This window comes from Sapajus apella, unplaced genomic scaffold, assembly GCF_009761245.1.
Source record: "Sapajus apella isolate SASKATOON/1434 unplaced genomic scaffold, GSC_monkey_1.0 scaffold115, whole genome shotgun sequence".
Classification (NCBI taxonomy): Eukaryota; Metazoa; Chordata; class Mammalia; order Primates; family Cebidae; genus Sapajus; species Sapajus apella.
The window spans coordinates 3585092-3597802 of record NW_022437055.1 but is presented as its reverse complement, the minus strand read 5'-3'; positions in this window follow the sequence as shown (position 1 = coordinate 3597802).

Genomic DNA, 12711 nt, shown 5'->3' with positions numbered 1-12711 from the left:
TGGTTACTAGAACCTGAGTGGAAAGGAAAATAGGAAGTGACTACTAATGGGTACAGGATTTGCTTTCAGGGTGACAAAAATGTTCTAAAATTAAATATCGTCGATCATTTCACAATTTAGCAATGTGATAAAAACCACTAAAATGTAGACTAAATTAATGAATTTTGTAGACTGTCCATGATATCTCAATAAAGTTGGTTTTTTTTTTTTTTTTTTTTTTTTTTTTGAGTTGGAATTTCACTCTTGTTGTCAAAGCTGGAGAGCAATGGCACGATCTCAGGTCACTGCAACCTCTGCCTCTGGGTTCCAGCGATTCTCCTGCCTCAGCCTCCTGAGTAGCTGGGATTATAGGTGCATACCACCATGCCTGGATAATTTTTGTACTTTTAGTAGAGATGGGGTTTTACCATGTTGGCCAGGCTGATCTCAAACTCCTGACCTCAGGTTATCCACTCGCCTTAGCCTCCCAAAGTGCTAGGATTACAGGGGTGAATCACCACACATGGCAAATAAAGCTGTTTTAAACAATGTTAGACAATTGTTGTTAAAAACTAGAATAAAACTACAATTCAGAATCCAGTGTTGATACTGTTGCATTCCCACTTTCTGTTTTAAGAAATTTAACAAAGACTACAATATTGTTATAGAAAATCAGCCATTGATAGTATGGGTCCAAATTCTAGCACAGATTATATAATGGGAAAAACAGAAGTGGGCAGATTTATCTCAAATTAGGAGAAATGTTTACGTATAGTCAGCAGTAAGTCCAATGTCATAAGTGCATACAGACAACTGGAGATACGAAAACCGGAATGTAATGTGTGAAGGTTTACTTTGACCTCCCAAAGTGCTGGGGTTACAGGTGTGAGCCATTGTGCCTGGACTGAGACAAATAATAAGATGGAGTATACTTGCCCTTCAAATTTTTTATGGCACTTCTTATTTCATTTTGGTAAAGGAAAATGTGATAGTACAGTATCAGTACAGTGGAATGTGGCATTAGTGGGCAGTATCGCCTGGTTGCCAGTAGGCCTTAAGGAGATCCGTTGTATTGAGGCCATACGTGTGCTGGGGAAGAATAGATAGAAGAGAAAGATATGAAGTGTAAGAGTAATGCTAACTTGACTGCAACTCTTTACTCATAGAAACCAGGTGGGAGTCACTACAGTAACGAATATCAAAGAAAAGAGGGACAGTGGGGCATTGTACCTCTGATCCAATCAAGGCAGAACTGGCTCCTCTTTCCTGTCTTCCAAGAGTCTTTAAAGTGTTGGAGGGTTTTTCTTGTTTGAAAAACTCTCCAAGAGTGGAGGCTATTCTTTGTTTCTCTGCTTCTGTCTTTGTCTGCCTCTGTCTCCCTCCTTTCTTTCTGTCTCCCCTCATGCCTGCATCTTTGTCTGTGCCTGTGTTTCCAGTGTATATTTAACTTGTAGGCAGCTATGCGGTATTACCCAAACCCATTTATTCATCTTACCTTTGGGACAGGGGGACTGAACTGGGGAAGGGGGAGTACTCAGATAGGTTTTCTTTGTAGTTGATCACAACCATCCATGTGGCTTGAGTTAACTGCTGGAAATGATGAGTCTTCAGAGCATGACACCCTGGAAAACAGCAGAGAGCTAGCTAGCTTCAGAATGCCATTTGCTCTTCTCTGTGGGCTTTGGAAGCATGCAGAGAAAATACCAAGATGCAAGGCCAAGTGCATGACTAGGAATACTAAGGGGGTCTGAAGCAGCAGCCGCAACATAGATGAAGTACAAATTCTGTCTAGAATCTGTCTCTGACATTCATGGGAGAGAAATATTATATGCTGCTTTTCTGGCTGGCATAGTCTTAAAATGTATATGAAAATATGCCAGTGATTTATTCTTGCTCTGCAAAGCATATAAAGTAATGCCAAAATCAGAACTTCCATTCAGCAGAAGATCCCTGTAATGGACTTTCATTAAAATATCTTGTTTTATGTGGTTCCTTAAGTTCCCAGTTCCTGTGCCCATGGAAATCTGATAGGTCGAAGGCATTAATGGTTGTATAAATACTAGGTGACCTCTTCTTGGTATTTCACGTGTTCTTGATTTGATGCATGAGTGCTCTACTGCTAGTGATCTTTAACAAAGACACCCTATTAGAGAACCCCAGCATGCTGACTCTAGCTATCTTTATCCCTGGTTATCCTTGCAGTTTGATCCAATAGTTGTTTTGGTTTAATACAGTTACACTGTCACTGTTGATGGGAAGGTAAATGGTGCAGCCACTGTGGATAACAGCAAGGAGGTTTCTCAAAACATTTAAAATAGAATTACCATGTGATCCAGCAAGCCTACTGCTGGGTATTCATCCAGAAGAATTGAAAGCAGGAACTATGTTTGCAAACATATGTTCATAGAAGCATTATTCACAATGGCCAAGAGGTAGAAACAAACTAAATGTCCATCCGTGGACGAATAAACAAAATGTGTCATATACATACAATAGAATATGATTTCATCTCTAAAAAGACTGTCACATGCTACAGTGTGAATGAACTTTGAGGACATTTTGCTAAATGAAATGTCAGTCATAAAAACACAAACACTGTATGATTCCATGTATTTGAGGTATCTAAAGTAGTCGAATTTATAGAAACAGAACATGGAATGGTGAGTGCCAGGGGCTGGGAGAGGGGAAAAATGGAGAGTTGTTGTTCAAGGGGAATAGAGTTTGTTTCATAAGATGAAAAATTTCTGGATATCTGCTGCACAACAATGTGAACAGATTTAACACTATTGAACTCTACACTTAAAAATAGTTAAGATGGTAATGTTTTTTCTTTTCTTCTTTTTTTAACCACATGTTCATTGCGGCACTGTTTAAGATAGCAAAGACCTGGAACCAACCCAAATGCCCATCAATGATAGACTGCACAAAGAAAATGTGGCACAGATACGCCATGGAATACCATACAGCCATAAAAAACAATGAGTTTATGTCCCTTTGTAGGGACATGGATGAACCTGGAAACCATCATTCTCAGCAAACTGACACAAGAACAGAAAAATCAAACACTGCATATCCTCACTCATAGGCAGGTGTTGAACAATGAGAACACTTGGACACAAAGAGGGGAGTATCACACACTGGGGTCCGTTGTGGGGGGTGGCTATGGGAGGGATAGTGGGAGGGAGGGTGGGGGAGGGATAACATGGGGAGAAATGTCAGGTATAGGTGATGGGGGGGATGGTGGCAACAAACCACCTTGCCATGAATGTACCTATGCAACAATCTTGCCTGTTCTGCACATGTACCCTAGAATCTAAAGTACAATAAAATAAATAAATAAAATAGGCTGAGTGTGATGGCTCATACCTGTAATCCCAACACTTTGGGAGGCTGAAGCAGGAGGACTGCTTGAGCCTAGGAGTTTGAGACTAGCCTAGGAAATATAGCAAGACCCTATCTTTACAAAAATTTTTTGAAAATTAGCCAGGTGTGGTGGTATGCACCTATAGTTCCAGTTACTCAGGAGGGCAGGATGGGAGGATTGTTTGAGCCTGGGTGGTCAAGGCTGCATTGAGCTGAGACTGCACCACTGCAGTCCTGCCTGGATGATAGAGTGAGACCTTGTCTCAATAAACAAATAAATATAAAACTAAAAACCTGTTAAAAATAAATAAAAAATAGAGTTATACTGTGAAGTTTCTGTTTTTGTGTAGGTCTTGGAGTTAGGTTTTGTTTTTTTGTTGGTTTGTATTTCTGTTTTCTTATTTTTTTGAGACAGAGTCTTGCTCTGTTGCCCAGGCTGGAGAGCAGTGGCGTGATCTCAGCTCACTGCAGCCTTTGCCACCTGGTTCAAGCGATTTTCCTGCCTCAGCCTCCTGAGTATCTCGGATTACAGGTGCCTGCCACAGTGCCCAGCTAATTTTTTTTTTTTTTAAGACAGTTTCGCTCTTGTTGCCCGGGTTGGAGTGTAATGGCGTGATCTTGGCTGACCAAAACCTCCCCTTCCGGGATTCAAGCGATTCTTCTGCCTCAGCTTTCCGAGTAGCTGGTATTACAGGCATGCGCCACCACACCAGGTTAATTTTGTATTTTTAGTAGAGACGGGGTTTCTACATGTTGGTCAGGGGGGTCTCGAACTCCCGACCTCAGGTGATCTGCCCACCTCAGCCTCCCAAAGTGTTGGGATTACAGGCGTGAGCCATCATGCCCGGCCAGAGTTTTGTTTTAAAGACTCCTGCAGTGTACTGTTGTTGTGTAAGCAGAAACATTAAAAGTTGGGCTTTTCCTAATATGCTGATTATGTTGAGAGGTGGAGATAGCCCCTTAAGCCCTTTGTCCTGGCCGGCATGGTGGTTCACACCTGTAATTCCAGCACTTTGGGAGGACAAGGTGGGTGGATCACCTGGCCAGCATGGTGAAATCCTGTTTCTACTAAAAATACAAAAAAAAAAAAAAAAAATTAGCCAGGTGTGGTGGCAGGCACCTATAATCCCAGCTACTTGGGGGAAGGCTGAATCAGGAGAATTGCTTGAACTCAGGAGGTGGAGATCGCAGTGAGCCGAGATCGCACCATTGTACTCCAGCCTGTGCAAAAAGAATGAAACTCCATCTCAAAAAAAAAAAAAAAAAAAAAGATCTTTGCCTTCTTTTCCACTGTCCCTGGGTCAGGTATGGCCTGGCAGGCATATCCTCCATGTACGTTCTACAGACCTGGCTTTCAGACAATTCAGGTGAAAAGATATGTGTGTAAATCACCCCAAATCTGGCCAAACTGTTCTGATTTCCAACAGTGGCATCCAATGCCATGAACAACTTATGATTTTGTAACCACAAAATTGGGGTTCCATTTTTTCTCTCCTGTACTAATGTATACTAAAGTGTTTCAACAGAGATGACTCTCTCCTCCTCTTTGTTTTGCTCTAGAGGAGGAAGTTGCAGCAGTTTATTATGTTTCTACTTGTTATTTGCTTGAGAGAGGCTTTGTTTCTACCTCCCGCAGAGAATGTGGTAAACAATGTTAAACACAAGTACAGACAGTTTCCAACTTAACGATGTTTTGACTTGTGATGATTTGACTTTAGGATGTTGTGAAAATGATACACATTAGGTTTTGTGTTGGATGATTTTGTCCAATTGTAGGCTAATGTATGCATTCTGATCATATTTAAAGTAGGCTAGGCTAAGCTATCATGTTTGGTAGGTTAAGTGTATTAAATATGACCCTATCTTAAGTCAAGGAGTATCTGTAAGTTCTTCTTTGCCTTTGTTTTCACCATGATATTGCTTTCTTTGTTTTTTTTTTTTTTTTTTAAAGAAACAGGGTCTTGCTCTGTCACCCATCCTGGAGTGCAGTGGTGTGATCATAGCTAACTACAGCCTTGAATTCCTACACTCAAGCGATCCTCTCACCCCAGCCTCTGGAGTAGCTAGGACTACAGATGTGCACCACCACACCCAGCTAATTTTTTAAAATGTTTTTTGTAGAGGTAGAGTCTCATACATAGGAGCTCATATACCAACCTATGTTGCCCAGGCTGGTCTTGAATCCCTGTCTTCAAGTGATCCTCCTGCCTCCACCTCCCAATGTGCTGGGACTACAGGAATGAGCCACTGTGTCTAACCCATATTAGTTTTTTAAAATGATTTGAAATAGTTTTACTCTTTCACTCCAATCTTTAATTTCACTGTAGGAAATCAGAAATTGCTTGCCTCCTTCTGTTTGTGCTCCTTTTCTTCAATATCCCCACTGTCTCCTGTTTTTCTTTGTTGTTTTTCTCCTTTATTTTTCTCTTCCATATAACTTTTCTCTCTTTTCTATTTTGTGTAGAGTGGGGTCTCACTATGTTGCCTAGGCTGGTCTCAAACGCCTGCTTCAATCAATCCTCCAGCCTTGGCATCCTGAAGGGCTGACGTTACAGGTGTGAGCCACTGTGCCTAGCCTAATTGTTCTTTATCCATGTTTCTCACCTCTTTTAGTTTATCTCCTTTCATCCTCTTTTGCTTTCCTTTTTTTCTCTCCCTATCTCTACTTTCTTTTTCTATTATCCCCATTGCTCTCTCATCTCCTCTCTTCCCCGTTTTCTTCTCTGCTTTCCCTTTCCCTCTCTTATCCTTTCCTCTTCTCTTACCCTTTAAATTTAGGAAGCATAAAGGAACTTTGGTGAGAAATGGAACAATCACTGACCCAGCCCCCATTGTACCCATTACAGAGAGACAGGCTGCCCAGGTATCGTGCTTCCTTCCTGGTGGCAGGAGGTACCTCAATTTAGAGAGGATATCCTAGCATGCTACAAACCACTAAATATCTAGAAACTTCACTGATGTGGCATGTTCTCTGAGCCTTCATTGTGTTTTTCTCCTACCCTTTGGATATGTTTGTGTTTCACCAAGGTCTCCAATGCACTTACTATTTCTTCATTATCTGGTCCAATTAGCATGATATCATCACTGTAGCCTACCCATGTGAAGTTTTGAGGTATGTCCAGATCCCTTTGGACTATGTTGAGATAGAGGCCTGCAAAGTTAATATAGCCTTGGAACACGATCATTAATGTATGCTATTGGCTGGGTGCTGTTGCTCATGCCTGTAATCCCAGCACTTTGGGAGACACAGGCAGGTAGATCACTTGAGATCAGGAGTTCAAGACCAGCCTGGCCAACATGGTGAAACCCCGTATTTACTAAAAAAAAAAAATTAGCTGGGCGTGGTGGCACACGCCTGTAATCCCAGCTACTCAGGAGGCTGAAGCAGGAGAATCACTTGAACCTGAGAGGCAGAGGTTGCAGCGAGCTGGATCATGCCACTGCACTCCAGCCTGGGTGGCAGAGTGAGACTCCATCACAAAAACAAAACAAAACAAAAAACAATGCTATTGTCTTGTCAGTTACATGTGAATATGAATGGCCTCTGGTAATCTTTTCTGACTGGGGTGGAAAAGAAAAGCGGTATTTTTCTAATCTCAGTGACCACGGACCATCAATCTAAGGGCTATGTTAATTTACTCTAGAAAAGATACTAAATCTGGCACAGCAGGAACAATTAGGGGTATTATTTAGATTATTCTATTGTCATTCTTCAGGATCCATCAGCTTTTTTTGTAGTGTTCAGTCTGGTGAATTAAATGGGAATATGATCAGACCAACAACCCCTACATCATTTAGGTGTCTAACGGTGACACTGATCCCTGTCAGTCATCCAGAGTATTTTAATTTACCATTTTTTTCTGGGGGTTAAAGAGTTGTTTCAGTAATGCATGTTGTCTTATAAAACAAAGGTCTTTTCATTGTCTGCAAGCAAGGGAGGAGGTATACTAGTTTTTCTCAGGGAGGAGTGGGACATTTCTCCAGGCCTAGGGGGTTTAGAGGAATTGGAGAATAGAGATTTTTGAGTGCATCAACCCAAATTTACCAGCTGAAGTCTCAGCGTCCCATTCCTTCCTAACCGGGGCCCTGAGCTTAGCGAACAAGTCTTGCTGTGATTGAGGATTCAACGTTCTCTGGAGATCTGCTACTCTTTTCCCCCCAGCTTTATTGTAGAATGATTGACAAATAAAAATGGAATATATCTACATTGTACAAAGTGATGTTTTAATATATGTCTACATTTTGAAATTACCACATATCAGCTAATTTATAATTAAGTCTTCAACCTGATATTTAGCTGTTTTTCACACGGCAAGGAGCAAACATAAAGTCCTAGGCACCTCAATGTGAGTTAATCTGTACATAATATAGGTGCATCATGTATAGATTAACATCATCACATATAGATGTAGAAAGTGAGATAATGTACATCTCTCTGCCTAGTAGCATGATTTGGAATAGCATAAGAATGCTGAGTTTCAGACTGATGAAAAAAGACAAAGTAGGGATGTGCATAAAGAAAGTGGAGGTGATAGAGAGGATGGTAGATAGAAAGTACACAGAAGAAAAACTTCATAAACTTGGCAATTTTTGTTCTGTTGCGGTGCTAGACTTCATCTGTAGCAGTGTGCTAACAAGCCAGGCTATCACAAAGCTCCAGCTTTGATGGGTGAAGAAACACCAATCTGCAGCCCTGTTGGGGCCCTGTGGGACAGGAAGATTTGCTTACTGAGCAATTTGGTAGCAGGGGATTCATACCTTTCCTACTGGAATTCTTGGCCTGAAGGTGTGACTGAGTTGTAAGTACAGTATATTGTCCCTGACTCCAGTGCTGTCATAACAAATCATTTACCTTGGGTTGCTTTTTAAAATTTTCATAAATAAATAATTACTCTGGCTCTCTGGGCAAAGCCATCCTGAGCACTATTATGGACAAATGAATATCTTGAAATGCTTCTTTGAAATTACATACCAGAAAGAAAACAGCCACAGTGGTAAGTTTTTCACTGGATTACAGGGAGAGCTGGGGGACCACCGTATGCTTTAACTCCAAGTGATCAAGTAGCCTTATTATCTGATAAGGGTATGTATAGGTAGCCAAAAGGATCTGTTTATCCCGTGGTGTTTTGCTTTTGTTTGTTGTTGTTGTAAACAAGAAGAGCATGATATATCTGCTTAATCATTTATGGCATCCATTCCTATTTCGACTACCTCAGCTCAGCTATCTCTCTCAGGCTTCTGAACCACTACAATAGTTTCCTAATCGATCTTCCTGTTACCAGTCTCATCCCCTCTGAATTTTTTCTCCTAATCAGCCCAGATAAATGTTTCTATACCACAACCCTATTCTATACCACCTCCCTTCCTTAGATCCCTTCACCTAGTATGTTGCAGTTTCTGTGGGTCAGAAGTCTGGGCACACTTTAGCAGGGCCTCTGCTAAAGGTCTTACAAGAGCCGTTCAAGGCAGTCAAGGTGTCAGCTGGGGCTGATGCCTTTTCTGAGGTTTGACAGAAAGGATCTATTTCCAAGCTTATGTAGTTGTTGACAGGATTCAGTTCCTTGTAGGGTGCCAGATTGAGAGCCTCAGTCTGTTGCTGGTCATTGTTGGAGGCCATCCTCAGCTTCTTCTACATGTGGCAGCCTGCCTCATCAAGGCCAGCAAGGGAGAAAGTGTCACTCTTAGCAAGATGGGAATTACAGTCTTTGTTTTTGCTTGTTTGTTTTGTTTTGTTTTGTTTTGACACAGTCTCATTCTGTCACCCAGGCTGGAGTGCAGTGGTACAATCTCAGTTCATTGCAGACTCGACCTCTCAGGCTCGAGCAATTCTCCCACCTTAGCCTCCTGAGTAGCTGGGACTACAGGTATGAACCACCATGCCTGGCTAATTTTTTTATTTTCTTTAGCCAAGATGGAGTTTTGCCATGTTGCCCAGGCTGGTCTCAAACTCCTGACCTTAAGTGATCCTCCTGCCTCAGCCTCCCAAGTAGCAGGGACTATAGGCACATGCCAGCATGCCCAACATTTGCAGTTTCCTATTAGTTAGAAGTAGTCACAGGTCCTGCGAACACTCAAGGGGAAGAAATCACATAAGGGTGTGAGCACCAGGAATAGGGATTATGAAGGCCAACCTGGAGTCCGTCGGACACAGTATTTCACCACCTAGACGAAGAGCCACTATATTGCACAACTTCCTGGGGTTATGCATTATGACGATCCTTTACTAAGTGTTGGCTGGAGGAATAAATAAACCAGAGTTAGACCACCTTAGGCATAAAATTAGCTGAGGTGTAACATTATAGAAAGAGTTTTAATATGGGAATCCAGCATTTCCTCTGTCTGGGCCTCAGTTTCCTTATCTGTGAAATGAGTGGCATAAACCAGCTGATCTCTAGATCAGCTTTCATCTTCAGAATTCTGAAATTCTACAGCATCTGTTTGCTTTCATCTTCATCCACCCCTTCCTTCCTCATCAAATAATAATAGCTAACACTTACATAGCACTTAACTTTGTGCTGGATATTTTTCTGAATGTTTTATATGTTTTTAATTCTCACAAAAATACTATGGACATAGGTTTTATTCTTTTCCACATTATATGGATGAGGCAGTCGAGATTCAGATAGTTAAGTAACATCAATATTCCCCAAGGTATAGACAGTAACCCCTATGCAGTACTATGTCTCTAATAGACACAGAGGAGGGAGTGAAGGAAAGGAAACTAGTTTATGAAGGTCGGCTGGTTATATTTAGGATTTGTTTTTCTTCAAGGTTCAAATTTGAGGGTTAGGCCCCATGGGATTAAGAAAAGGAAAACCAGACAGTTATTGCAGCCCTTTCTCAAATCATCCCCCCAGAGCATAGAAGGAGTATTAGTGGAACCAAAGCTCAGTACTTCCAGCAGTGGGAAGGAGAATACTGAAAAGCTGTAACGGGAAATTAAAAGACTCCCTCCTCCCTCTCCTCCCAAAGGCAATGACAGGCAGGTGCCCTCTCCCGTATGTCCTTTTTTCATCTGTCTTGGCTGAACAATGCCCCTTCCATGTTGGGAATTTCCAAGGAGACAGACAAGTAGATAGGGGTCAGGCTGCTCTGGATGGTGGGAGGGAACTGGGTGAGAAAGGCAGTGAAGCAGAACATACCCAAGAGTGACAGTTTCTTGTTCATTAAATGATCAACTCCCCGACAGAACAAACTGAATCAAAGTAAATCCTTATTAGGCCTGAACTGGACTGGCCTAGTCCTGGCACCTTGCTCTATAAGTCATTCTTTTATTTCTCCACTAGGCATAATCCTATATCAAGGAGCAAGGTGCATTCTGGCTTTTTATTACTTTTCTATGAAGTGGTAGTTTCTGGTGCATGGAAAGATATAAGGCTAAATCATGCACTGGGTTCTCTCAACCCCTTTCTATCTAAATTAGATAGAAAGTCAGATGCCTGGCAAGCTGCCTACTTTGTCCCACCCTTGGAGACTGCATTTTAGCTTTTATAGAATGGAATCAACAATTTAATTGAGAGAAATAAAAATTTATGTCCTTAATGACTACCTTGGAAAGAATGAAAACTGTCAACCTCCTTGACCCAGCCTGCAGACACAAAACGGAATGCGTGGGCTGAAGATGCATTCAGGCAAAATTGTGGGGTGTGGAGTAGGCAGGGGGTAGGCTTTGATGCTCTGGGGCCCCACCTCCATTTATTTAGCAATGGTACCTAGGAAAATTTGCTCTGGGAGGCAAGGTAACTTGCAGCAGTTTTTCTGAACATGCTACCAGCTAATAGTGCCTCTCTCATCAAAATAGCTTGCAGAAGTTCAAATTTAATGGGGGAAAAGAAAACACAAAATCCTTCTGTTTGGAAGAGTCATTAGAAGGTTTTAATGATGAAGACTTCAGAAATTCCAGCTTAACATAATGTTTAATATAACGGTTAAGAACTCGACAGACTCTCAAGCTAGACTGTCTGGGCTCAAATCTTGGTGCTCCTGTTCCCTAGCTGTACAACCATGGGCAAGCCATTCAGCCTTTCTGTGCCTCAGTTTTCTCATCTCTGCAATGAAAATAATAATAGTTTTTATACCTAGAAAGTTGTTATGAAGATTAAATGAGTTAAATTTTTGTGAAGCACTTAGAATAGTGCTCGGTTTGTAGTAAGCATATATATACATAAAATAAATATTTATTCACTGCCTGCTAGGTCTTAAAATACAGATTTCCATTTTTTGAGACAAGATCCTGTCTCAAAAAGGACAGGATCTTGCTCTGTCTCCCAGGCTGGAGTGCAGTAGCACAGTCATGGCTCACTGCAGCCTCATCCTCCTAGGCGCAAGTGATCCTGCTGCCTCAGCTTCCCAAGTAGCTGGGGCCACAAGTGTATGCCAACATGACCAGTTAACTTAAAAATAAATTGCAGAGACAGAGTCTCACTATGTTGCTCAGGCTGGTATTGAACCCCTGGGCTCAAGCCATATACCTGCCTTGGTCTCCCAAAGTGCTGAGATTACAGGCGTGAGCCACTGCGCACAATCAGAATTTTTCTTGTTCTTCTATAATCACAGACTACACATTTTAACAAAGAACACCACAATTTCTCCCTTGAGCTCCTTAAAATCCTCAGATACATATTGCCTGGTCCCATTCCCCATGATTGATCTACACTGACATAGTTTGTAAACTAAAAGTAGAACATCTTGTGCACTTAATATATTCTAATCTGGTTCATCTACATGATCTGATTAAAAATCCAATATATGGAGAAAATGAGAAGGAAAGCAGCAAAGGGGAAAGTAAAAAGCAAATTTCAGGATTGTGGTAGAATATGTTCCCAAAGCTAGATGAAGCATCCCACATGCTCTTTTGCAATGTGCTTTTGCCATTCATCCCATTGAGAGGTAAATTTGAACTGGCCCTGTGACGTGTTTGACCAGCAGAATGTGGTGTAAGTGACATTGTATCCTCCAAGGTTGAACCTTAAGAGACCTTTGGTTTCTGCCTCTCTGTTTGGAATGCTTATTCTTGAAGCCCAGCCACCACACTGTGATAAAACCCATGAAGCCCTATAAAGAGGCTCACATGGAAGAAAACTGAGACCCTCAACCAACATCCTCAGCCAATCTCCCAATCAGGAGCCAGCATCAATTGCCAGTCCTAGGAAAGAGACCACTTTGGATCTTCCAGCCATCCCAGCGACCTAGGCAACACCACACAAAGTAGAAGAGCCACACAATCAATCAACATAGCATAAGAAACTAAGAAATTGATGTTGTCCTAAGCTGTGGAGTTTTAGGGTTGTTACACAGAAATAGGCAACTGACACTGAAACATTTAGTAATCATGTTGCATCCACATGCACTGTTAACTGGAGAGCATTT